At 51.0% G+C, this 24,010-nt stretch overlaps 1 long non-coding RNA gene and 1 pseudogene across 2 annotated transcripts; both read right to left on the reverse strand.

Annotated features, from left to right (window-relative positions):
- Positions 1–6,777: 6,777 nt before the first annotated feature.
- Positions 6,778–13,996, reverse strand: LOC108519051 (macrophage-capping protein-like; annotated as a pseudogene). Its single transcript, XR_001882506.1, has 9 exons — positions 13,984–13,996; positions 13,763–13,924; positions 13,499–13,656; positions 13,121–13,294; positions 11,135–11,253; positions 10,698–10,790; positions 10,028–10,160; positions 7,548–7,636; positions 6,778–6,970 (listed from the first exon to the last, which is right to left on the reverse strand). The product of XR_001882506.1 is annotated as a macrophage-capping protein-like (transcript).
- Positions 13,997–14,090: 94 nt separating this feature from the next.
- LOC108519054 (uncharacterized) lies at positions 14,091–22,854 on the reverse strand. The gene is made up of 3 exons (XR_001882508.1): positions 22,315–22,854; positions 21,373–21,535; positions 14,091–14,155 (listed from the first exon to the last, which is right to left on the reverse strand). It is a non-coding gene; the product is annotated as an uncharacterized LOC108519054 (long non-coding RNA).
- Positions 22,855–24,010: the final 1,156 nt, after the last annotated feature.

A 24,010-nucleotide genomic window follows, 5' to 3' on the forward strand; every position in this document is an offset into this window, starting at 1 on the left:
ATTGTGAGCTCTGGGCCCAGCCAGCAAAAACTATCTTGTTTGCCTGAGCAGTTGAGGAACAATGTTAGGAAATGATGGGAACCATCTCAAAATCCAAGTTCTCACCTGTCAGCCAGCCATGGCCTGATCTAAGAATTTTCTAAGGCTCAGGCTCTAAGGAGTTTCAGGCCTGCTGTTTTAACTTTTTTCTGCACAGCACTCAAAGTTTATTTCCTTTTTGATTTTGAGAGATGGGAAGGCTGAGTTTCACAGAGGTTGGGTGGCCTTCTCAAGGACACACAGCTACCAGGTAGCCCAGGCCAAGATCTGGAATTCAGGTGTCATGGAAGACCCTGAGAAAAATCTCTGTGGAGCCAGAAGACCTTCTGCAGTTCAACCCTGTCCAGAACTTTCTGCAGTGACAGAAGTGGTCTAGATACTGGAAATGCGCCATCCAGTACAGCAGCCACTAAGCACACATGACTACTGAGCACTAGAAATGTGGCTAGTACCACTAAGGAGCTGAATTTGTATTTGTTTTTAATGTTTAATTCATTTAAATAGCTACATGCAGCTGGTCGCCACCATACTGGGCAGTACAGTTCTATACTATAATGTAATGGAATTTTCTTCAACTGGGAAGCAAGTGGGATAAATAGATCTTGGTTCTTGTTCTGTACTAAGGAATGCACTGGTCTATGTGTTCCTCTCACCGGGTGCCCTTGTGTATGTGCAACAGGGGAAAATAACATGTCATGTCTGCAAGTTCCCTGAAAAAAAAAAGGCCCTTTCCATTCAGCGATTAGGCAAGCTTGGTTTCATTGTTATTAAAGAAAGGAGCTTGCCTGACTAAACGTAGAGCATTAAAGGCGCCCCCGTAGGGGATTCTGAGGCCCGTCCTGGTGAAGCTCCCTTGCTGGACTCAGGCTGTCTCCTCTCCGCTTCTGACCTGCACAGCCGGTTCTCAGGCCTCTGTGTTATCACAAAACGGGGTGTGCCCGCAAGTCAGGATGACCTACCCACGTGCATCCTCTCTGTCTGCCTTAGTATGAGGTGCTCATGAGCAGCCAAACAACCAGAAGCCCAGAGAAGGGGAGAAGAGACTTTAAGAACCTGTAGGGCTAGTTAGAGCACTGAACTTCTCTTCTGTCTTCATCCTGACACCAGGAGGTGATGTGGGCCCAGGGGGTGGGTCTGCTGCAGGCCAAGGAGAGCTCATGGATGATGAAGAGGCTGGAGAGCTAGCATGGGGGTTATAAACACCAGCTCTGGAGCAAATAACCTCAGCTGGTATCCTGGTTCCCATGCCTTAGGAAAGTTACTTAAGATCACTGAGCCTTAGTTCCTCATCTGTGAGATGGGAAGAAGATTATTGGGAAAATTAAGTGGGAGTAATAATAATATCAGCTGTTGCCTCTGGGGCTGTGCTTGCCTGCGAGCCACAGCAGGCTGCAGATGACAGGAAACACAGTGAGAGCTGGAGTTGTTGCTGACTGGGCGCCCCCTCCATTCCAGCAATTCCCTTTCTGTTTGATGTCGGTGAACATCACCCACATCGCCATCCAGGCCTTGAGAGAGGAGTGTCTCTCCAGGTGAGTCCCCAAACACCAGCTGGTTAGAGTGACCCAGCAAAGCCTGGTTCATCCCGACTCTGGCTTCATTTTCCCCAGCTCTACTCCACCTGCCGGCTCCTAGAGGGCCTGGACAAAGTCCCCATGCACCAGTCTCCCCAGGACATCTCTCCTCCCACCCGTGGCTTTAGATGTCAGGCTCCTGGGGAATGGTGGGGGCATCCTGGGTTTGGGTCCTTCAACTTTCTCTCCATGAGATAGGGGTTGGGGTGCTCCCTAGAGCTGCTAGGCTTGAGGCCCTGACTATTGTGTCACCGAGATCCCCTCAAGCCTTCTGCTCCCCAATTCTCTCTGTTGCAGACTTGGAAGTATTGGCCAAGAAGAGCCCACGGCGGCTGCTGAAGACCCTGGAGCTGTACTTGGCCAGGGTGTCAAAGGAACAGGCCTCCTTGTTGGGGGCACAGAAGTTCTGTGGGCCAGAAGCCCCTCCCTTCAAGGATCTCACCTTCACAGGCAAGAGTGACCTGCAGCCTCACTCATCCTAAGGCATATGGCTGATCTGAACTCCGAGATGGATGGAGGTTTTTTTTTTTTGCTTGTACAAACTATTTAATGCATATCTGCCCCATTAAACAAGCAAGATGTTTGATGTAGCAGAGAAGCCAGACGCTGAGTCACTTCATTTCTTTCTGTTGCTTCCAGTTGCTAGCATAGTTGAGTTGCAACTTCGTTTAAATATAGTTTAAATGTTACCATGTAGATATTCACATCAAGATTATATGGATCATATTTTTGAACTACCATATGCTGTGATTCACTTCTGCACACTTGATTACTTTCTGGGTACATACAGAGGAACATGCCTGAAAAGAACTAATCAACCATACTTGCCAACTGAGTAAAGATGGACACCACCTACAGTGATAGGGAAGAATCATAGATCACATAGGACACAAAACGAGAACCCAGGCCCGATCCCAGGGCGACCCATGTCCAGAAACTTTTCATGTCCACACATGTGCCCCAGTGAAGCCCCCCACAATGCCAGCTGTGGTACCTATGGCAGCTCTGATGAGAAGGACCCACTAATATTGCAGAAGAGCCCCCTACAACCCATGCACACCAGATGTCAGCAACAGCAAGATCGCTTGGGCCGGCTCTGGTTCATGGTGGTATTGATTTGTACCAGCAATTCCCCAGCTCCAAGCCAGGCTCAAAGTCATACCAACTTCACCAAAGAGCTCTCTCATGAGTACATGAGAACAGGCCGATCTGACTTATTCTATGGCAACAAAGCCTGTAAACAATACCTCCACTGCCTGAAGTACATACAGGGGAATCGAATTCTGTCCTGCAAATACTGAGGCCAATACAGCCTTTTCATAGCTTCCAATCCCGCATTAAAGATCCCAACCATAGTTAGCACAAGCTCAAGACCAACACAGCCCCTCGCAGCACAACCATCTTCCCATCTGATCATTTTAAATATTTTTTCCATCGATGGTTCACATGCTGCCTGTCTTTGAGTGGTTTGACCAGTTCCCCACAGCCGATCCCAATCTGTTTTGTTGGCATATCCCTGCTGGTGTTAACAGCCGTTGATTCTCTTGATGGAATTTCACAACAGGGGAGTGCCTTGCTGAAAGCTGGTGGAAAACCTAGAAGGAGTGTCCGGAGACACACAAGCTCTTGCAGCCCAACATGGGTGGTGCACAAGGTCTACCAGCAGATCTGAAATGTCGTTCCCGTCACCTTTGCCGCGAGTTTCCCTTCGGGAATGGAGTTAAAGCTGAGCTGCAGGGGCTTTCAGAGGGTCAGTGGAAACCATGTCAGGAGGCTGGCCGGGCCACACCCCTTGCTGTCTCAGCAGACGGGATATAGGAAGCTCCCGGGCTTAGCTGTGCAAAACCAAGTACCCTCACTGAGATGGGACATGAGGGGCAGCTAGACTTCGCCCCCTCCCCGCAGACCTGCCTCCAAAGCAAGGAGAATTCTGCCTTAATCTGTTGGGCTCCAGTCTCCAAGGTTGAGTTCCATTGTATCCCACTGGGAGTGAATGGATCATGAGGTGGGATGGCCCCATCTGGATGTTCTGCAGATCCACACATGGAAGGAGATTCCCAAGTAGAGGCAGCCAGAATTCTAACTCCCTGGCAGCGGCAGGGCTTTCAGGCGCTGGTGTCTGTGTTGTTAGAACTCAGAGGAAGAGGGCAGGGGCAGCACCCGATGGGGCAGCATGATCCAAGCAAGGGGCCTGAGTCCTCAGTGGGGCTGGGGCACGGAGGTACCTCACCAGGTGGGTGTCAGACCCCCTCTAGAGTTTCTGGCCATTCACTTACCACTGTGTTCTCCCCCTGACCCCCACTCCATTGTTTATGATGGGAAAATGGACATTTGGCTAGGTGTCTCTCATGGCTGCTCCATCCTAGCCCCCGCAAGCTGGGGCTTCCTCGTGTAGAGGCTGTGCCCGCCCCATGATGGGTTTCTGGCCTAATTGAGGGAAGGAGGAAATTCATACCAGCAGTTTTCAAATAAAGGAATTGTTCTAATTAAGCATCTTAGGTGTTTTTTTCCAAGACAAGTCTTGCACCATCCTGTGGTCCTATTGTTCCAGGACCTGGTTAGAGCCAGGCACACCTAAGGGTGAAAGCATAGGTAGGTTCCAGCCTGGTCATGGGCTCCAGGAGACAGAAGGTTGCCGTGCTACAGCCAAACCCTGCTGAGTTCATAGGATGTCCATCCTCTGCTATACTTACAAGCCCAAAGACTCCTTGCAGGGTCTAGCCAGTGGACGAGGTAGCCCAGTTCTTGTTAAGATCGACTGGTATAAGGCATCCGCACAGCATTTTTCCTGCATCTGCTTCTAGGAAAGGCCAGCACTGTTGGTTCCTTCCCAAAAGAGCCTCCAGGCCAGGGTACCTGAGCTGGGGAGTGGGGGGCAGGTGAGAGCCCCACTATGCTGCCTTCTGTCCTCTGGACTCCCTCAAGTGGAATGCTATGAAAGACCACTGTCTAGCCCTGCAGGCCTCTTTAAGTCTGACCCACTGCAGGGGGGAGCCATCACAGAGGTGGGGAAGAGAGGTGGCCACCCAGGCATGGAGGGGAACTCCTGACTGCTGTCAGCAGAATGCCTCAAGGGTGGGGCTGGTAACAAACCAACCCCATAGTTTGCCTTGTGTTGTCTGCCGGACCTGAACTAACCCTTTCATTCACAATACTTCCTCCAGTCTGGTCCTCAGCTAACCAGCAAAGATGGCAGGGAATTGCTGGGCATGGCATGGCAGGAGTTGGAACGCAGGGGAGAAAAGCTGCAGCTCGGCCTCCACTTTGGAGCATCAGGTTGGGTGATTCTTCCCTCTGCAGGGTCCTTTCTTCCCCCCTCCCACCTGTTTAGTGCCCCCCAGATGACAGAGTACTCACCGCTTCAGACCCTGGAACATTAGCAATGATGTAGTCTGACAATATTAAATTTACAGTTCTGTTAATGAACTGGTGGTGAGAGGTACCTGAACCCTCTGAAAGTAGATGCAAAAACCTTTTTTTTTTTTTTTTGAAACGGGATCTCACTCTGTCACCCAGGCTGGAGTGCAGTGGCGTGATCTCGGCTTACTGCAACCTCCACCTCCCGGGCTCAAACCATCCTCCCACTTCAGCCTCCTGAGTAGCTGGGACTACAGGTGTGTGCCACCATGCCCAGCTAATTTTTGTATTTTTGGTAGAGATGGGGTTTCACCATGTTCCCCAGGCTGGTCTCAAACCCCAAAGCTCAGGCACTCTGCCTGCCTCTGCCTCCCAAAATGCTGAGATTACAGGTATGAGCCACCGTGTCCAGCCACAAAAATCTTAATCTGTGTATATTTATAGGGAAAGGGCCTAGCCTTTCATAGGAGGATTAAAATACTCCCTACCTCTACAAAGGTTGGCGGAACCACTAATGTAGTGCAACCTTTATTCTCTCCCCTTTAAAAACCATCCCTGGCACCTGCTCTTTGTGTAGACTGTCAAGTAGGGCTGAGAAGTCTGCGGAGAAGATAGGGAGGCAGATGCACAGAGGAGCTCATTTCTTTTTTACTTTTATTTTTTGAGTCAAGAGTCTCTGTCACCCAGGCTGGAGTGCAGTTGCACAATCTCGGCTCACTGCAACCTCCACCTCCCGGGTTCAAGCAATTCTCCTGCCTCAGCCTCCCAAGTAGCTGAGATTACAGGCATGCACAACCATGCCTGGCTAATTTTTTTGTATTTTTAGTAGAGACGGGGTTTCCATGTTGGCCAGACTGGCCTCAATCTCCTGATCACAAATGATCCGCCCGTCTCGCCCTCCCAAACTGCTGGTGTTATAGGCATAAGCCACCGCACCCAGCTGGGGTATCTATGGTTCTTGGCACAAAATCAGCAAGTTCAACTTGCCGATTGATCAGAATTTTTGTTTTGGGATGAAAGAATCCAATTTCTAGAGCTTGGAAGCCACATAGCCCAGAGGACCTGGGGGTGAGGGTGTCAGGGTGGTTGCAGCCTTGCCAAGCCTCATGGCCTCTGGTCCGAGCTGACACAGGCTCACTCACACCCTGCTCTTGGCCCCCAGGCATGCCTTCTCAGATGGGACCTCTTTTTGGCTACTGCATTTTCCCTGCTATTCAGCTCTCTAGCCTCTGACATCCAACCACCACTTCATTACACAAGAGAATGAACCAAGGTCTAGCAAAGGAAAGTAACTTGCCTAGGATCACAGAGGCAGGGTAAGAACCAGACTGAAGACTGTCCATGCTAGCCTGGTGCTTTTCGCACAGCCCTGCAGTGGCCCTGGGCTCACCAGCCAAACATGCAGTGCAATGTGCCTACGAAGTAAGAAGCCAGGCTTGGTACAGTTGTGAAAAGCTGTCCTCCCTTGCTCAGCGAGTGCTTTATTAGGGCATCTGAGGAAATACTGGCTTAAATGGAGCTGCATCCCAAGCCCATCGTCACAACCTTCTCCCTGTTGGAAATGTGAGACTGAACTGAACCCCCGGGTGAAAGTGATCCTGAGGGCTGGCACTGTGCCACCTCCTTAGTGGGTTCACAGCAGTCCCTGCAAGCCTGGCTGGGACTCCTCAGTCATGCAAAGCAGCTCTGGTACCTCCAAGGCTGTGCAATTGTCATCTGTGTGCTACTCCACCCCCAGCATGGGGATGAACCCAGGTGAATAGGTGGGTGACAGAATCAGCCCAGGTCAGGCAGTGCAGGAAAAGAGCTGGGAAAGCACTTATCTCCTTTATTGAACACCTGCAGGGGGCACCTCTGCACTGACCAGGCAGCCAGAGAAGCAAGTAGGCAGGCGGTGGGGGGCAGGGAAGCATGGGGCAGGAAGACGCCCACTCTCATTTCCAGTCCTTGAAAAATTGCTTGAAGATGGGACTCTCACGGCCCTGGGGCAGAATCTCCACCTGCAGGGACAGCAGGGGAGAAGTCTGGTTCACAAAGTTGCACCTCTGCCTCTGCCCGGGAGGACAGGACGGGGCCAGAGCCAGGGAGGAGGGTGTGGGCGCCCGGCCTGAGTCCATGTGCAGTCCAGGCCAGGAAAGCTCCCCTGGATGAACTACGAGATGAGAACCAAGGTTTCAGGGACGCAGACTGAAGCAACAGACTGCTTCAAGGACGTGGATGCACAGTTCAATAAACGCCACCAACTGTAGGTGAGCCCTGTCAGCTCCCCGCGGGATGACTTGTGGACACTGTGCTGCGGCTGGAGGGGTGGCACCAGCCAGGGGCAATCGCCCAGAGGAGGAGCACCCAGTTCTCTGTGTGCCCAGGGGAGTGCTGCCCAACATCCTCTTTGAAAATAATAAGTATTTTGACATTTTGAAGGATTGAGATGGGCTTTCCCACTGGATGGGTCTAAGAGGGAGGCCTGGTTGTTCCTGACAGTGCCTGAGGCGCTCTTGCCCTTCCTGGCCAATTTGAGGGGTCAGGGGCCACAGGAAGAGCCCTAGGAGGAGGGCTGGGGCATGGGCATCTCCTCACCTGAGTGTTCAGGGCGTACTGCATGCGCGAGATGAAGCCCTCGGCCACTTGCAGGGCTGCCTGCCGCTCCTTCTCATTCGCTTTTCGCCCTGGATCATAGGAAGGAGATTTTAAAAAAGAGCAGGGACCCTCTTGAGCCCCATCCCATTTTTCTTGAGGAAATTTAAGGGAGTCCACAGAAGAGCCAGCAATTTTTACAATAAATGGACCAGGGGTCTCAAGAATGCTGAGGGGCTCTTTGGAGATGGGGAGTCAGTCCCTTAAGAATTTTCCCACACTGGCAGCACCAAGGTAGATGAAAACCCCTCTTCTGCCCAGGTCTGATCATGCAAACCTGTTCTGACCTGGGCCCCTTGAATAGTTCAGGGAGAGGAACAGGTGTTCACCCTAGCATCAGACTGTGAGGTTACAGGTCTCCTTTTTCCCCAGGACCCCTCACCTCTTGAGTTCATCAAGCCTTTTCTGAAAAACTAAATAAGACAAAGGGTACAATTTATCATAGAGGTGAACTTACTCCCATAATGCCGGCACTGCTACACTGACCTAACGGTTATGCTAACTAAGTGCTTACAAAAATGAAGACCCCACATAATCCAGTCATTTCTGCTGGCAGTCCTGAGAACTCCAACTGCTCATTCCAGGCTTTTTTATTTTTATTTTTTCTGAGACACAGTCTCGTTCTGTCGCCCAGGCTGGAGTGCAGCGGCACCATCACAGCTCACTACAGTCTCAACCTCCCAGGCTCAAGCAATCCGCCCACCACAGCCTCCCGTGTAGCTGGGACCACAGGTGCACGCCACCACACTCAGCTAATTTTTGTTTTTTTGTAGAGAAGTGATTTTTTGCCACGTTGCCCAGGTTGCCAGACATTTTTCCACGGAAATGATGCCGAAACGATGCCATGATGTGGTTGGCTCTCTAGGCAGGCTATAAAATGCCATGAACTACAATGTATCTGAAATTAATATGCTGGATTCCTTCCTCTGTCAACTGATTAGCTGCCCCCCTACCCATGAGATCCTTCTCTTCCTGGCCTCCCAAGTCTCCTGTTTCTCCTCTGGTTTCTCTTTCCATAGTGGTTGGGTTCCTTGCTCTGGTTTATACATGCTTCTGTGGGCCTCTGGGAACTCCCCTCTGCTTGGCATTGGTTCTATGGGATATGTGCCCTCTGGCAGTAGAGAAAAGGCAGCCCTGCAGCGCACGCACGCCTCTCTCTTCCCACTTTTGCTGCTCCCAGCTCCTTCCTTTCATCTCTATCTCTGCTGAGTTTCAGAAGCAATACTATGAAATGCCTGGTAGCAGCTATCTGTAGATACCCACCTACTTGTCTGCCTTCCTGACCAGGCTAGGGTCTCGCATTTTCTCTGCCTTGGTAGACCCCACAACTGGGTGTTGAGCAAATGCTATTGCTGAAAATTCTCAGACCCTAGACAGAGACTTAGAACAAGTTTGTTTCATTTTCAGTCAAACCAAGTAGAACAGGCTCTGCCCAACAGTGTTTCTATTTCCAGAAGATAGAATCTCTTGGAAAAACAAGTTCTACAGGTTCACCACTCACTGCATAAAATGATGTTTAATTTGTCTAAAATTCATTTCTGTCAAACCTTGAGGCAGAATCCCAGGATCAGGGATCCCAGAAGCCCCGAAGGTCTAGAGCTCGGCTAGGGCAGTGGTTCTCAAAGTGTGGTCCCTGGTGCCAGCGGCACAGACGTAACCCGGAAACTTGTTAGAGATGCCCGTTCTGCCCCACTCCAGACCTAACGAGTCAGAATACCTGGGGATGGAGCCCAGCCATCTAAACAGGCCCTGAGGTGATTCTGAGGCTTGCTGAAGTTTCAGAGTCATTGTCTAGAATTTAGGAGGTGGGAACAGCAAAGAGAAAATGGTGAGGCAGTGGCACATGTCTGTAATCCCAGCACTTTGGGAGGCCAAGGCAGGCGGACCACTTGAGGTCAGAAGTTTGAGACCACCCTGGTGGTGAAACCCCGTCTCTACTAGAAAAGACAAAAAAATTAGCCGGGCGTGGTGGCGGGCACCTGTAGTCCCAGCTACTCGGGAGGCTAAGGCAGGAGAATCGCTTGAACCCAGGAAGCGGAGATTGCAATGAGCTGAGATCGTGCCACTGCACTCCAGCCTGGGTGACAGAGCGAGACTCCATCTCAAAAAAAAAAAAAAAAAAAAAGACAGAAAATAGCGACGCCTGTGCCATGGCTCACGCCTGTAATCCCAGCACTTTGGGAGGCCAAGGTGAAGATCACTGGAGCCCGAGAGTTTGATACCATCCTGGGCAACACAGAGAGACCCCATCTCTATCTTTAAAAAACATTTTTTAAAGAGAGAGAAACTGGCCAGCCAGAAGCATGCAGGCTCCCTGAGGCTGTCTTTTACAAGCAGCTGGACAGGCTGAGCCCTGCAAAGGGAAGCCTGCCCAGGTCAGAGAAGCTACAGGCATCTCAGGCTGTTACAGAGGAGCCATGTACCCTTCCAGATATAGATCTTGCCACAGAGCCCGTTGTCCAGCACGAAGCAGTCATCAGATATCAGCAGTTCAAGGGCAAAGGGGCTGGAGTCGGCCACCTTGGTCAGGTTCATCTGTCCAGTGGCATCAGAGACCTAGGGAAGACAGACAGTGCCTGATCTCACCCCCCACACACCAGCCCTCACCTGAGCCTGAGGAGGGGGAGGCTGGCCCTCCCTTGCTCCCTCCCACTCTGCCCCACTGCCCACCGCCCAGGTCCCAGGAGCAGACAGGAGAGTGAAGACCTGAAAAGCAAATTCCAGGCAGCCCCATTCCCTCCCATCACCCCAATCCCTGCAGCACAGGGGCCCCGAACCCATTTGGAAATTAGGTGCATTCCAAATTACAAAGAAATGCACAGAATTCAAGAAAGAAAAGCTCAGCATTGGCTTCAAGTCTTCACCAAGCATGGGCTGGAAGTGAGGTACACTCATCTCCTCAGCAGGGCCTGCCTTCCGCCCACTCCCCATCCTCCTCTCACTCCCAGTCCTGTATAACTCCCCACCTCCCATCCCGGTTCCAGCCCCACCTTCCCCCTGCCTTCTCCCCTCCACCCTGCTTGCACACAGCTGTGCTGTGCAGGCTCCCACCCTCCCTGCTGCTGGGTCCCAGGGCAGGCTTGTGGGGCCCACCTTATACAGAGCTGCAGCCTGGGCATTTGCCTTGTCAGCTGTGAGGTCTTCCTCGGGGTTACCCTCCTTCAGAGCAGGCTTAGGGCCCAGGACCTGCAGGGGCCGGAGCAGGCCAGGTTTATAGGGACCCCTGCCCTGGAACTTCCCGGCCCATCATGCCCAGGGCCATAGTTTCTGGTGGGGCAAACGGCACCCTGCACTAGGGCACCCAGCAGAGGTGAGGTGAGTGTCCAGCCCACCCCACCAGCGAGGCTACTCAGCCTCCAGGATGAGCATCTACTCAGAGCGGCACCCTGTGAGCTGGCCACAGCCCAAGGCAGTACCCCAGATGCCCCCTGTCACCCTCCACCGGCCACCCTCAGCCCTCAGCTCATCACCACCTCTCTTGGCCACTTTCAAGCAGAGGCTCCCGGCTGCCCACTCCAATGTCCCCCAACCTGGATCATCTCAGCAGGCTCCTCCCCATCAGTGACAATCTCCACCTGGGCTTTGCCAGGTCCCTCGCCTTGTTGTGTTCCAGGATGTTGGACTTTCCACCACACCAGGCGAAGATGTTCTGCAGGGAAGCAGGAAAGCCCGGGTCAGAGCCAGGTGCCTGTATCCTGCTCCCCCGCTCAGAGAAGGGCCCACAGCTCTCCCTCTCTCCTCTCTGAACTGTCCCTGAGGCACGACAATCAGGAAGGCAGAGCAAAGCACAGAGGGCTCTCTGAGAATGCCCACGACCACCCTCTGCAACTATTTCTCTGCCCACCTGCCATCTGTCTTCCTTCCTTTTTTTTCAAGACAGGATTTCACTCTGTCATCCAGGCTGGAGTGCAAAGACACGATCATGGCTCACTGCAGCCTGGACATCACAGGCTCAAGCAATCCTTGCACCTTAGCTTCTAAGCAGCTGGGACTATAGGCACGTGCCACCATGCCTGGCTAATTTCTTAACTTTTTGTAGAAATGGGGTCCCGCTATATTGCCCAGGCTGGTTACAAACTGCTGGGCTCAAGCCTCTTTCTTTTTCTTTTCTTTTTTATTTTTTGAGATGGAGTTTCACTCTTGTTGCCCAGGATGGAGTGCTCACCACAACCTCTGCCTCCTAGGTTCAAGAGATTCTCCTGTCTCAGCCTACCAAATAGCTGGGATTACAAGCATGTGCCACCATGCCCGGCTAATTTTGTACTTTTAGTAGAGATGCGGTTTCTCCATGTTGGTCAGGCTGGTCTCGAACACCTGACCTCAGGTGATCTGCCTACCTCAGCCTCCCAAAGTGCTGGGATTACAGGCGTGAGCCACTGCGCCCGGCGCCTCTTTATTTTTCTTCCCATCACACATCTCCTATGTTTAAACATCTCTTACCACCTATCTCCACCTACTAGAAAGTGAGCTTCATCAGGACATGAAGGTTTTGTTTGGCTTTGCTCACTGCTGTGGGTCCACTGCTAAAACAGAGCCTGGCATGGATTTAGGTGCAAAATAAATATTGACTGACTTGAGTGAAGGACTAGATGGGTGAATGGCTGAATGTCTCCTTGAGTGCAGCATCTCACACTCCTACCTGCCACCCTGCCTGGCAGAGCCCCTGTCACCTCTCCTCTTCTGGTAATGGCAAGGTCTGTTCACCCATCCCCTTCCTTGTCTCAGCACGTGTAGTCCTCCTCACCAAGAGCTCCTGGATTGATTTCTCTGCCCCAAATCTTCAACGCCACAAGATGCAGCTCATACTCCTCAGCCAGTCAATCTTCTCATAACCTGGGGCTCACCTTCCACCTTCCTTAGCAATTTCCCTCTCGCTGCTCCTGTCCCCCAGCCCAGGTCCCAGTCTCATTAGACCCCTGGTGTGTGCATGTCTGCACCTTTCCCCACCTTGGTGGCTCAGCTCACCTTCTCCCTTTGCCTGGAGTGGCATCTCCCCTCCTATAGGTCTAGTCCAATGTCACCTTCCTGGGACAACTGGCTTCGGCTCAGGCTAGAGGGCCCCTCCCTGCCTCAAGCCCTTGGACAGCACATGGCAGCTGTCCCCCTTAAAGTCCTCATCACATCCTGCCTCAGGTTATGGCAAGTGACCGGCCCATCTTGGCTGTCTCCCCAGAGCGAGCTTTTGTGGTCCCTGTGCTGGCTCAGAGAGGGCATCATAGATTCACTGAATGAAGAGATCAGTGACTGAATTAATGAATGGTCTGGCAGGCAGTGAACTCAGAGGCTTCCAAGAGGAGGGAGAAAGCTCCAGAGCATCAGAGGCAATGTCTACATGGCAGAAGGAGGCTGGCATCAGTCCTTACAAATACAGGGATGTTCTCCAATGGTCAGAGGGCTCTGACTTGGAATGGGCTTACAGTTTCTCAGCTTCTCTTCCTCTTTCCTGGCCTCCTGCCCCTCTGTCCTTGTAAAGGATGGTGCCAATATGGAGTGCTCAGTCTGGCCAGCCTACCCACCTGGCCCAGGTCCAGGATGAAGCAGTCCCCAGGTGTTGAAGCGTGTCCCAGTTCAGTGCCCGGCTCGGTGGCACGCGATGTTCTTCTTCCCCTTTCACCTGGTTAGAGTTTCTTGATGCAGCTGGGGCTCCTGTGGACTCGTCTTGTGAAATGCTGACTTCCACACCACCTTCCGCAGGCCCAGACAGCCCATCTGAGTGGACTGACAGGAGACCCAGAGCCCTTTGCACCCCATCCCCACTGCGAGACGGGCAGAAAGTTGGTTTGATCCAAGCCCCAAAGGCACCCGCTGGTTTCTGTAGGTCTAAGAAACCAGCCAGAAGCGGGGCTGGCTCTGAGAAGCTGCAGGGTGGGGGTGCCTGGAGGTTGGGCTCTGACCGGTACTTGAGGCCTCGTGGGAAGTAGCTCATGAAGAGGTCGGGACTCATTGCCCTGCACCTCGCGGTGCTGCACGGCCGCTCTCCCAGCAGCCGTGTTGAGGTGCACAGCCAGCACAGCACAGGCCCCGCTGCCTTCATCCCGGGATGGATGTACTGCTGACCTGGAGACAAGTGGAGAGGGCAGGGCAAGCCTCTGCCGCATCCATGCAGACCCCTCCCCTCCCCTGCCTGCGGCCCAACCTTCCCCCATCCAGATCCTTACCTATCCACATGGTGCAGATGGAAAACCTCTTCTGGGCCATTGTGCAGCACTAGGTAGGAGTCCCCCCCGAGAAGAAGACACCCTGGCTTCTCTCGTGCCCGGGCACTGGCTTCAGCTTCTCCACCCGCCACACATGCCAGGCCTTGCGGATCCTGCACTGAGCTGGGAATTGGAGCAGCCACGCCGAGAAGAGAGAGGGTTGACAGAGCCAGCCGACCCACTGGGCCCAAGCATAAGCCCTGGGCAGGGCCTGGCGACTGCCAGTCTTGGGGATGAGGAGAGCAGGTGGGAAGGGCCCCAGCCCTTGGAGGTGAAGAAGAAGGAAGTGTGAAAGGAGATGCGGGCATGCAGCTTACCTCTGGGCGAATAGCTGTGTACATGCTGTCTTCAGATCTGGAAAGAAAAGAAGAAGCCATTATTATTACAAATGCCGCAAAAGGACCTCTCACGTGGGGCTGGAGAAGGCCCCTTCCCAGTGGCCAAGTACTTTCATATTCATCAACTACTTATCTCTAGGAGCCCTAGTTCCATTATGCAGACAAAGAAAATGAGTTTCAGAAATTCTAAGTCTAAGGCCACACAGTTTAGAGTGCGTTCATGGAAATAAGCGTCTCTGACCCCGCGCCAAGGTCTTCCCCTCTGCTGAGATCTCACAGACATAAAAATTAAGAGCAGAAATAACAGAAAACAGAACAAAGAGAGAAGAGTAAATGCATCTTTTTTTTTTTTTTTTTTTTTTTTTGAAGACTGAGTCGTCACTCTGTTGCCCAGGCTGGAGTGCCAGTGGTGTATCTCACCTCACTGCAACTCCACCTCCTGCCGGTTCAAGTAATCTCTGGTCTCAGCCCTCCCAAGTAGCTGCGGGATTACAGGCGCACCACTATACACCGGGCTAAATTTTTGTATTTTTAGTAGAGACAGGGTTTTGCCGTGTTGCCCAGGCTGGTGTTGAACTCCTGACCTCAAGCTGATTTGCCCACCTCAGACCTCCCAAAGTGCTGAGATTATAGCATGAGCCCACCTATGCCTGGCCTTCCCAAGTTGCTTTTTTTTTTTTTTTCTTAGGAGACAGAGTCTCCACTCTGTCACTCAGGCTGGGTGCAGTGGTGTGATCTCGGCTCCTGCAACCTCACTGATTCTTGTGCCTCAGCTTCCCAAGTAGCTGGGATACAGGCCCACCACCACCACGCCTGGCTAATTTTTGTATTTTTAGTCGAGACAGTGTTTCACCATGTTGGCCAGGCTGGTCTTAAACTACTGACCTCAGATGATTCACCCGCCTCGGCCTCCCAAAGTGCTGGGATTAGAGGCATGAGCCACTGCACCCGGCAAGTTGTTTTTTTAAACCAATAAAATTGATAAATCTTTAGACAAACTGATTAGCAGAAAGAGAAAACACAAATCTCAATACAGAAATGAGAGATATGAGATCACCACAGATTTTACAGATATTAAAAGGATAAAAGGAATATTATAAAAACTTTATGCCAATATATTCAACCACTTATATAAAATGGGCAAATTCCTTCAAAGATACAAATTATGAAAGTTCACTCAAGAAGACACAGATTATCTGAACAGTGGCCATATCTATTAAGGAAAATAAATCTGTACTAAAAAACTCATTCCCCCAAAACCCAAGCCCAGATAGCTTCATTGGTAATTTCTACCAAAAATTTAAAAAGGATATATCAATTATACGCAAAATCTTCAAAACAATAGATGACAGAACACTTCTCAATTCATCCTATGCTGCCACCATTCTCCTGATAACAAAACCAGATAAATAAATTACACAAAAAGAAAATTACAGATCAATATTGCTCATGTACATACACATAAAGAAATTTACAAAATTTGGCTGGGCACGGTGGCTCACACCTGTAATCCCAGCACTTTGGGAGGCCAAGGTGGGTAGATCATGAGGTCAGGAGTTTGAGACCAGCCTGGCCAACATGGTGAAACTCTATCTCTACTAAAAATACAAAAATTTGCTGGGTGTGGTGACACGTGCCTATAGTCCTAGCTACTCAGGAGGCTGAGGGGTGAGAATCACTTGAACCTGGGAGGCAGAGGCTGCAGTGAACTGAGACCACGCCATTGCACTCCAGCCTGGGTGACAGACTGAGACTCCGTCTCAAAAAAAAAAAAAAAAGAAAAGAAAATTAACAAAATTTTAGCAAATGAAATCAAATAATATATAAAAAATAAACCATGATGACCAAATGAGGTTTACCCCAGGAATGCAAGGTTGGTTTAATATCTGAAAATCAGGGTGACAATAGCCAATAATAATGCAGTGTATATTTCAAGATAGCCAGAAGAGAGGATTTGAATGTTATCATCACAAAGAAATGACACATGTTTAAAGTGATGGATATGCTAATTACCTTGATTTGATCACTATACAATGAAACATCATACTGCACCTGCTAAGTATGTACAACTATTATCTGTCAATTATAAATTTAAAATAAATAAATAAAGCAGCTCACAATGCAAAAAAAAAAAAAGAAAACCACCAAAATTTGAAAATCAATGCTATCCACCCTATTAACAAACATCTATGTGTAATCATCTCAATAGATGCAGAAACAGCATTTAGCAAAATTCTACATTCATTCCTAGTTTTAAATTTTTTCAAGTCTGGGCAATATAGGGAGACCTCAACCCTACAAAAAATTTAAAAATCAGCCAAGGCCAGGTGCAGTGGCTCACATCTGTAATCCCAGCACTTTTGGAGGCCAAGGTGGGCGGATCATGAGGTCAGGAGTTCGAGATCAGCCTGGCCAACATGGTGAAACCCCATCTCTACTAAAATACAAAAATTAGCTGGGCGTGGTGGCATGCATCTGTAATCCCAGCTACTTGGGAGGCTGAGGCAGGAGAATTGCTTGAACTCAGAAGGCAGAGGTTGCAGTGAGCCAAGATCATGCCACTGCACTCCAGCCTGGGTGACAGAGTGAGACTCTGTCTCAAAAAATAAATAAACAAATAAATAAATCAGCCAAATGTGGTAGTGCAAGCCTGTAATCCCAGCTACTCAGGAGGCTGAGGAGGGAGTATCGCTTGAGCCCAGGAGGTAGAGGCTGCAGTAAGCCAAGATCATGTCACTGAACTGCAACCTGGATGACAGTGAGACCCTCTCTCAAAAAAAAAAAAAAGAAAAAAAAATTTTTTTTTTACCAACAAACTAGGAATAGAAGGAAACCTCCTTAACTTGATAAAAAGGCATCTATTTAAAATACAACAAACAAACCAACCAACCCTTCATCTAACATTATACTTAATGGCTGCTCTAATTCTAAACTCCCTCCCTGGGAAATTTCACCCACTCCCAGGCATCAGCTATCAATTCTGTACACCCAGCTTCCCTCAAATGCCAGAATGATGAACATCAGACTTATTCTGTGGGCCAATGGGAGCAACTTTTTCTGGACAAAAGTCATTCAAAGGAAAAAATGCTAAACACAAGCATTTTTTTTAAAAATTATCTTTTAAAAAATTCAGAAAATGCAACAGCTACAGCTCCACTCACTGTCGCTTTCATAAGCTCCCATCACTAGAGGATTTCTTTTCTTGGCTCAAAATGCAGAGATCACAGAGCCAGCACGTACTTTGTACATAATACAATTCATGCTGTGCATCCATTCGGACAGAGTTTGTGTAAGGTGAGCCCCAGTGGCACGGGGTAAGGGCTTGGGGAATTGGAAGGTAAAAATGCAAGTTGGCACCATCAGGAGATTCTTGGGGGCTGGGGCAGCAGGATCAGGAAGTGCAACATTTGGCAGGGGCCAGGGAAGTTGGGGGTCAGGGGAAGGTAGATGACAGAGAAGAAGGTATTAAGTCTGAGTAGGAAACAAAGAGGGACAGGTCAAGGGCAGTGATAATGGATATGAAATGCTGTGTGAATTATGACTTTCCTTTTCCTTTCCCAACCTACAAAATAGTGGAAGGCATATTTTGGCACCACGATTCCGGAGGAGGAGCCACAGAGAGCAGAGGTTTGCAGAGGGAAACTTTAAGGTTTCTCCATCCCACAGAGGATCACATGTTGTGCCCACATCCCCTGCAACAGGCAGCCCGGCCTGTGACCCAGGCCTGAGATGGTGAAGTGGCTGCCCCAAGCTGAAGCCATCAGGGAGAGCTCAGGAATGAGACATGGAGTGCGCCAATTGTCAGCTTTACTATTTTTCATTCTGTGTTTAACTCAAAATCAGGCAGCCAACATGCCAGAGAGCCACATCAGGGTTTGGATGAAAGGGGTTTGGCAGGCCAGGTGCAGTGGCTCAGGCCTGTAATCCTAGCACTTTGGGAGGCCGAGGTGGGCGGATTACTTGAGGTCAGGAGTTCGAGATCAGCCTGGCCAACATGGTGAAACCCCGTCTCTACTAAAAGCACAAAAATTATCCGGAAATCACTTGAACCTGGGAGGTGGAGATTGCAGTGAGCCAAGATCTGTGCCACTGCACTCCAGCCTCAGCAATGGAGCAAGACTTGGTCTCAAAAAAAAAAAAAAAAGAAAAAAGAAAAGAAAGGAGTTTGGCTGCCCATTAGAATGACCATGGGACCTGATTAAAATGTTGGTATTGAAAAATATTCTTTGCTTTGCCAAACTTTAATCAGGCTTCTGAACCTCCCCGTAGGCCCATCTGTGTGCTTGTAAAATCCAGTTTTAGCAAAAGAACCCTGCTAAGGCCATTTAGCCAGAACCCCCTACCCTTGATATCTGGTCAATCTGGTAATTGTTGATATCTGAATGGGTTCCTCATCCCCCTGCCCCCGCCGCCCCTGTAATGTCTGATCACTCTGGCCTGTATTAAACAAGAATCCTGTTAGGGGCCGGGCACAGTGGCTCATGCCTGTAATCCCAGTACTTTGGGAGGCCAAGGCGGGCAGATCACCTGAGGTTGGGAGTTCCAGACCAGCCTGTCCAACATGGAGAAACCCCATCTCTACTAAAAATACAAAATTAGCTGGGCGTCGTGGCGCATGCCTGTAATCCCAGCTACTCAGGAGGCTGAGGTAGGAGAATCACTTGAACCTGGAAGGCAGAGGTTGTGGTGAGTCGAGTTCACTCCATTGCATTCCCACCTGGGCAACAAGAGCGAAACTCCGTCTCAAAAAAAAAAAAAAAAAAAATCCTATTAGGTCAGTCTAGCCAGAATCTCTTTATCCTTGACATTTCCTCTTAGTAATTTTCTTTCTTTTTTTTGTTTTTGAGACAGAGTCTCACTCTGCTGCCCAGGCTGCAGTGCAGTGGCACTGTCTCAGCTCATTGCAACCTCTGCTTCCTGAGTTCAAGCAATTCTCCTGCCTCAGCCTCCTGTGCAATGGGATTAGAGGCATGTACCCTGACGCCTGGCTAATTTTTTGTACTGTTAGTAGAGATGAGGTTTCACCATGTCAGCCAGGCTGGTCTTGAAGTCCTGACATCAGTTGATCACCCACCTTGGCCTCCCAAAGTGCTAGGATTACAGGCATAAGCCACTACGCCCGGTCCATTTTTTTTTTTCTTTAACAGTGCCCAAGCCCCTGGTCTGAGGATCTGATTCCACAGGTCTGGAGTGAGGCTTGATCACCCATACTTTGAACATATGTTCAAAGTGATGGTAGTACTTCCAGTGAATTCTGTCCAGAACAGTGTCAAATGCTCGCCTGTACATTAGAATCATTTGGGGGCTTTTGAAAAACCCCAGTGCCAGCCAGGCATGGTGGCTCACACCTATAATTCCAGCACTTTGGGAGGCCGAGGTGGGTGGAATGCTTGAGCTCAGGAGTTCAAGACCAGCCTGGGCAACATGGTGAAACCCTGTCTCTACAAAATATACAAAAATTAGCTGGGCGTGGTGGCACATGCCTGTAATCCTAGCTACTTGGGAGGTTGCAGCACAAGAATTGCTTGAACTTGGGAGGTGGAGGTTGTAGTAAGCCGAAATCACACCACTGCACTCCAGCCTGGGCGACAAAGTGAGAGTAATCTACAGAAAAATAAGAAAGAAAAACCCCAGTGTCTAGCTTCCGTATTGGACTCATTAAAACCAGACTCTCTGGGTGGAGCCTGGATGTCGGTGTTTGAGAAGCTCCAGATGACTCTAATGCTTGGTCAGGGCTGAAACTCCTGCTGCCTCATCAGATCTCTGTCCCAAGACCTTTTGTTCCAGTCTCTCCTGGGGAAGGGTCCACCCTAACCTCTGGCCTTTCATTCTTTCCCCTTTCCCAGCCCTCTGTCCAAGCCCACAGCTCCTCGAGCTTCCTCAGTGTCCACGTTCACTCTTATATCCATTAAAGCCCCCTCATCCTAGGCTGGGCGCAGTGGCTCACGCCTGTAATCCCAGCACTTTGGAAGGCTGAGGCAGGTGGATCACCTGAGGTCAGGAGTTCAAGACCAGCCTGGCCAACATGGTGAAACCCCATCTCTGCTAAAAATACAAAATTAGCCAGGCATGGTGGTGCGTGCCTGTAGTTCCAGCTACTCAGGAGGCCGAGGCAGGAGAATCGCTGGAACCCGGGAGGCTGAGGTTGCAGTGTGCTGAAATGATGGCACCACTGCACTCTAGCCTGGGCAACAGAGCAAGACTCCGTCTCAGGAAAAAAAAAAAAAAAAGGGTTCCTCATCCTTCCAGGCCTGTATCAAGCCCCAGCTGTCCAAGGAAACTTCCAGGACATTCAGTGGCCTCCGCCTTCTCTGGGAGTTCTCCCAGCCCTCTCCCCTGGGAGCACATACTTTAGCCTATTTTATAGCATAACCTGGCTGCTTCATGTCTCAACTGAAGCATGCTGGCAAATGATGGCACAGAGGACACACCTGATGCCTCTGTTCCTCAAGCACCCCAGGAATGAGTCTATTCAATTCCACTCAAGGTCTGTGCTGGGGGCTTGGCACTGGGGGAGAGGTGCACAGAGACAAAGAATAGCCCATGTTTCATGGTTTAGCTGCAGGGTGCAGTGAACAAGGGGGCCATCGTACCCAGTGAAACTGCAGACAAATTTCCTCTAGGTGGGGAATGTCACAGAATCACAGATGTCAGCATTAGAAAGTGCTAAAGTTCTTATCTAGTCCTGCTCTGCCTGCACTGCCCTACACATACCCACACACGCATAGTGCAGAAATCTCTTCTATAGCATCCCTTACCATCCTCTTCTTGAAGGCTTCCAGTGATGGGGAACTCACTACCTTACCAAACAGCCTCTTCTACACCTCTTAAAGACTTTACTTTTCCCCACTCTGCCATAGTGTGGTGAGTTATGGACCTGCCCATCTCCACTACCACACTGTAGGGTCCTATAGGGCAGGAAGTGTATTTTGCCTCTGGATGTAGCTGGAACCTCATGCAGGTGCTCAAAGAATGCATTCGATTAACTGGACCTGCTGGGCTCCGATTATTAGACTGGGGTGGCACCTAAGGGATAGCCCAGGATTTCAAAAGGCGGGGACAGGTTGGAGCAGCCCCAGGAGGCAGACAGCAGGGGCTAGAGGTCCCATCAGACTGCCATGGGGCTGGGGGTGGGGAGGAGGGAAGCCCCGCCGGCTGTCCCATGGTCCTGACTTAGGCTGTCTTTGAGGACACACTGGGGGACCTGGGAGAGGGGGTTGCCGTTACACACACCTTTAAGGAAAGACTTGACAGCCATCAGAGGGACAAAAATCCTGCCGGGGTCCAGTGGTACCTTTGCCTTCCTCAGATCCTGATTCCACTGACCCCCAACAGGTCTCTTCCCTTCACAGTCCCTGCTTGTCCCTAGGTGTGAAATGAAACAGCACCTCCTCTCCTGGAGAAGGGGTGGAGAAGGGGTGGAGAAGGGGTGGAGAAGGGGTGGAGAAGGGGTGGAGAAGGGGTGGAGAGGTGGGTGTCCACACGAGAAACCACACGGAATCTCCCAGCCTGGGACATGGCATTCTCAGAATCTGGGGCCAGAGGCCCCATTTGGGGATTCCAAATGGTTTTTCCCCTGATACCAAATAGGTCTCCTACCCTTCCCCAGGTTCCACCACTTCCTCCCTCCCCACATCCTACCTCAGACAGTCCACCTAGACCCTTAGCCAAGGTCTTCCAGAGTTTGCAAAATAATCAAATGTGCCACTTGCATTTGAATTCAAATGGCTAGGACTGCCCTGCCCCCTCCCCAAGCCACTCCCAACCAAATAGCCAGTCACACCACAGTCCTGTCTTGGGGACAGACAGCTTCTAATCTGATTTCACCTCCCGTCTGGCTGAGGGCCTTCAGGAGCAGTGTGGTGGCCTCTTTCAGGAGGTCTGGCACAGCTGGGACAAGCCCTAACCCAAGAGTCCCTCCATGTGCAGCGTGGGCACAGCCCACCCATCCTCCCGGGCAGCTTCGCGGCTGCCATCAGATCAGGTGCCTGGAGCCTGGCATTAGGCTGGCAGGACAGCGGGCTGAGGGAACACCACCCCGGCACAAAGTGATATCCAGAAATGCGGGTCTCTGTTCCCAGACCACCACCGCCAGCCCTCGCCTGCCCACCCAGGAGGGTACCAGCTAGCCTCGCTGGCAGCCACCCTGCCACCTTCACCTTTCAACACTCCTACCTTCCTTTCTTGCTCCTACTTCTGCTTCGTAGGTTCGTCTTCCTTCCAGCCTGCCCCACCCGGCTTCTCACTTCCCTCTTCTCTGCCTGCCCCACCCACCAGCCCCACCCCTGGGCTCCTTCCCCAGCCGGTGTGGAGGCGATGTTCCCCGACAGGGAGGGGCAGGCGGTGCTGGGAGGCCAGTAGGCCTGCAGCAGAAGAGCAAGCACTGGGGTGGGCAGTGGGTATGCCAGGCCGTCTCCTCAGAGGGGCCCACAGGGGAGGCTGGAGGTCCCCATCACAATGGCCTCAGCCCGCTGCAGGTCACAGCCAAGGCAGATCAGGGAGGGCATCTCTGAGTCTGAGACCAGCAAGGAAAGCCATGCTCTCCATTCAGGGCCTGGAGCAGGCGCTGCACAGCCCCCACCGCTGCTGGGTTAGCCACATTTCCTGGGCAGGGTCACTGGCTCCACATCACTTTTTCCTCCTCCCTCAACTTGTCTTTCTCCTTGCCCCGAAAGCAAGTGTTTGATGTTTTTTAAGATCAGTTTTTTGGTTTTGTTTTTTTTTTTTCTGAGACAGGGCTCACTCTGTCACACAAGCTGGAGTGCAGTGGCATGATCACAGCTAACTGCAGCCTTGATCTCCTGGGCTCAAGCGATCCTCCTGCCTCAGCCTCCTGAGCAGCTGAGACCACATGCCTGCACCAACACGCCCAACTAATTTTTTTATTTTTTCTGGAGACAGAGTCTTGCTACCCAGGCTGGTCTAGAACTCCTGAGCTGAAGCAATCCTTCCACTTCGGCCTCCCAAAGTGCTGAGATTACAGGCATGGGCTACTGCGCCTGGCTAAGCTCAGTTCTCAGGGAGTGGCTGAGGCCATAACATTCTTGGCCATCTTCCACATGCCACAATGATGCCTCTTGGGTCTCTACCCATTGGTCTGCTTCTCATTCACCAGATGTGTATCATCATGCCTTCTGGGCCTTGGGCCCTCTGAGAGACAGCCCATCCTGAGTTGACCCGGGGCAACTATCCTTCCTACATCACAGTCACCGGACCCGAGACCACACCCTAAAGCACGTCCCACACCCTAAAGCACGTCTCCTCCAACTCACTGGCTTTCCGGAGGACACTGAGGTCCTGAGAGCACAAGAGACTGCCCACAAACACACAGGGAGCGGAAGCCCCTGCAAGGGAGGCTCTGGTTCCCTTCTGAATCCCTGGGGGAAGGATGAGCGGACTCGGTATGAGGCTCCAGGAGAAAGTGAGCACCCAGTTATGCAGCCACACAAGCGTGGCTCCTCTGCCACACTTGGAGCCAAGCTGGCCTGTCCTGGAAAGGTATTGGTCAGCAGCCTGGCTTGAGACAAGGCTCCAGGTTCAGGGTCAAGGCCTGGGGGCACTGGAGTAAAATCTGGAACAAGTCTTCCTAATTAGCAGACCTTCAAACCAAACCTCATTATTTGACTGCATGGGAAAAGTCTGGAGAAAATACAGTACTGGATGGGCTGGGCATGGTGGCTCACTCCGGTAATCCCAGCACTTTGGGAGACTGAGGCAGGCTGATTACCTGAGGTCAGGAGTTCAAGACCAGCCTGGCCAACACAGTGAAACCCGGTGTCTACTAAAAATACAAAAATTAGCCAGGCATGGTCATGGGTGCCTGTAATCCCAGCTACTGCAGATGCTGAAGCAAAAGAATCGCTTGAACCCA

The sequence above is a fragment of the Rhinopithecus bieti genome, unplaced genomic scaffold (genome assembly GCF_001698545.2).
Source record: "Rhinopithecus bieti isolate Rb0 unplaced genomic scaffold, ASM169854v2 scaffold_48016, whole genome shotgun sequence".
NCBI lineage: Eukaryota > Metazoa > Chordata > Mammalia > Primates > Cercopithecidae > Rhinopithecus > Rhinopithecus bieti.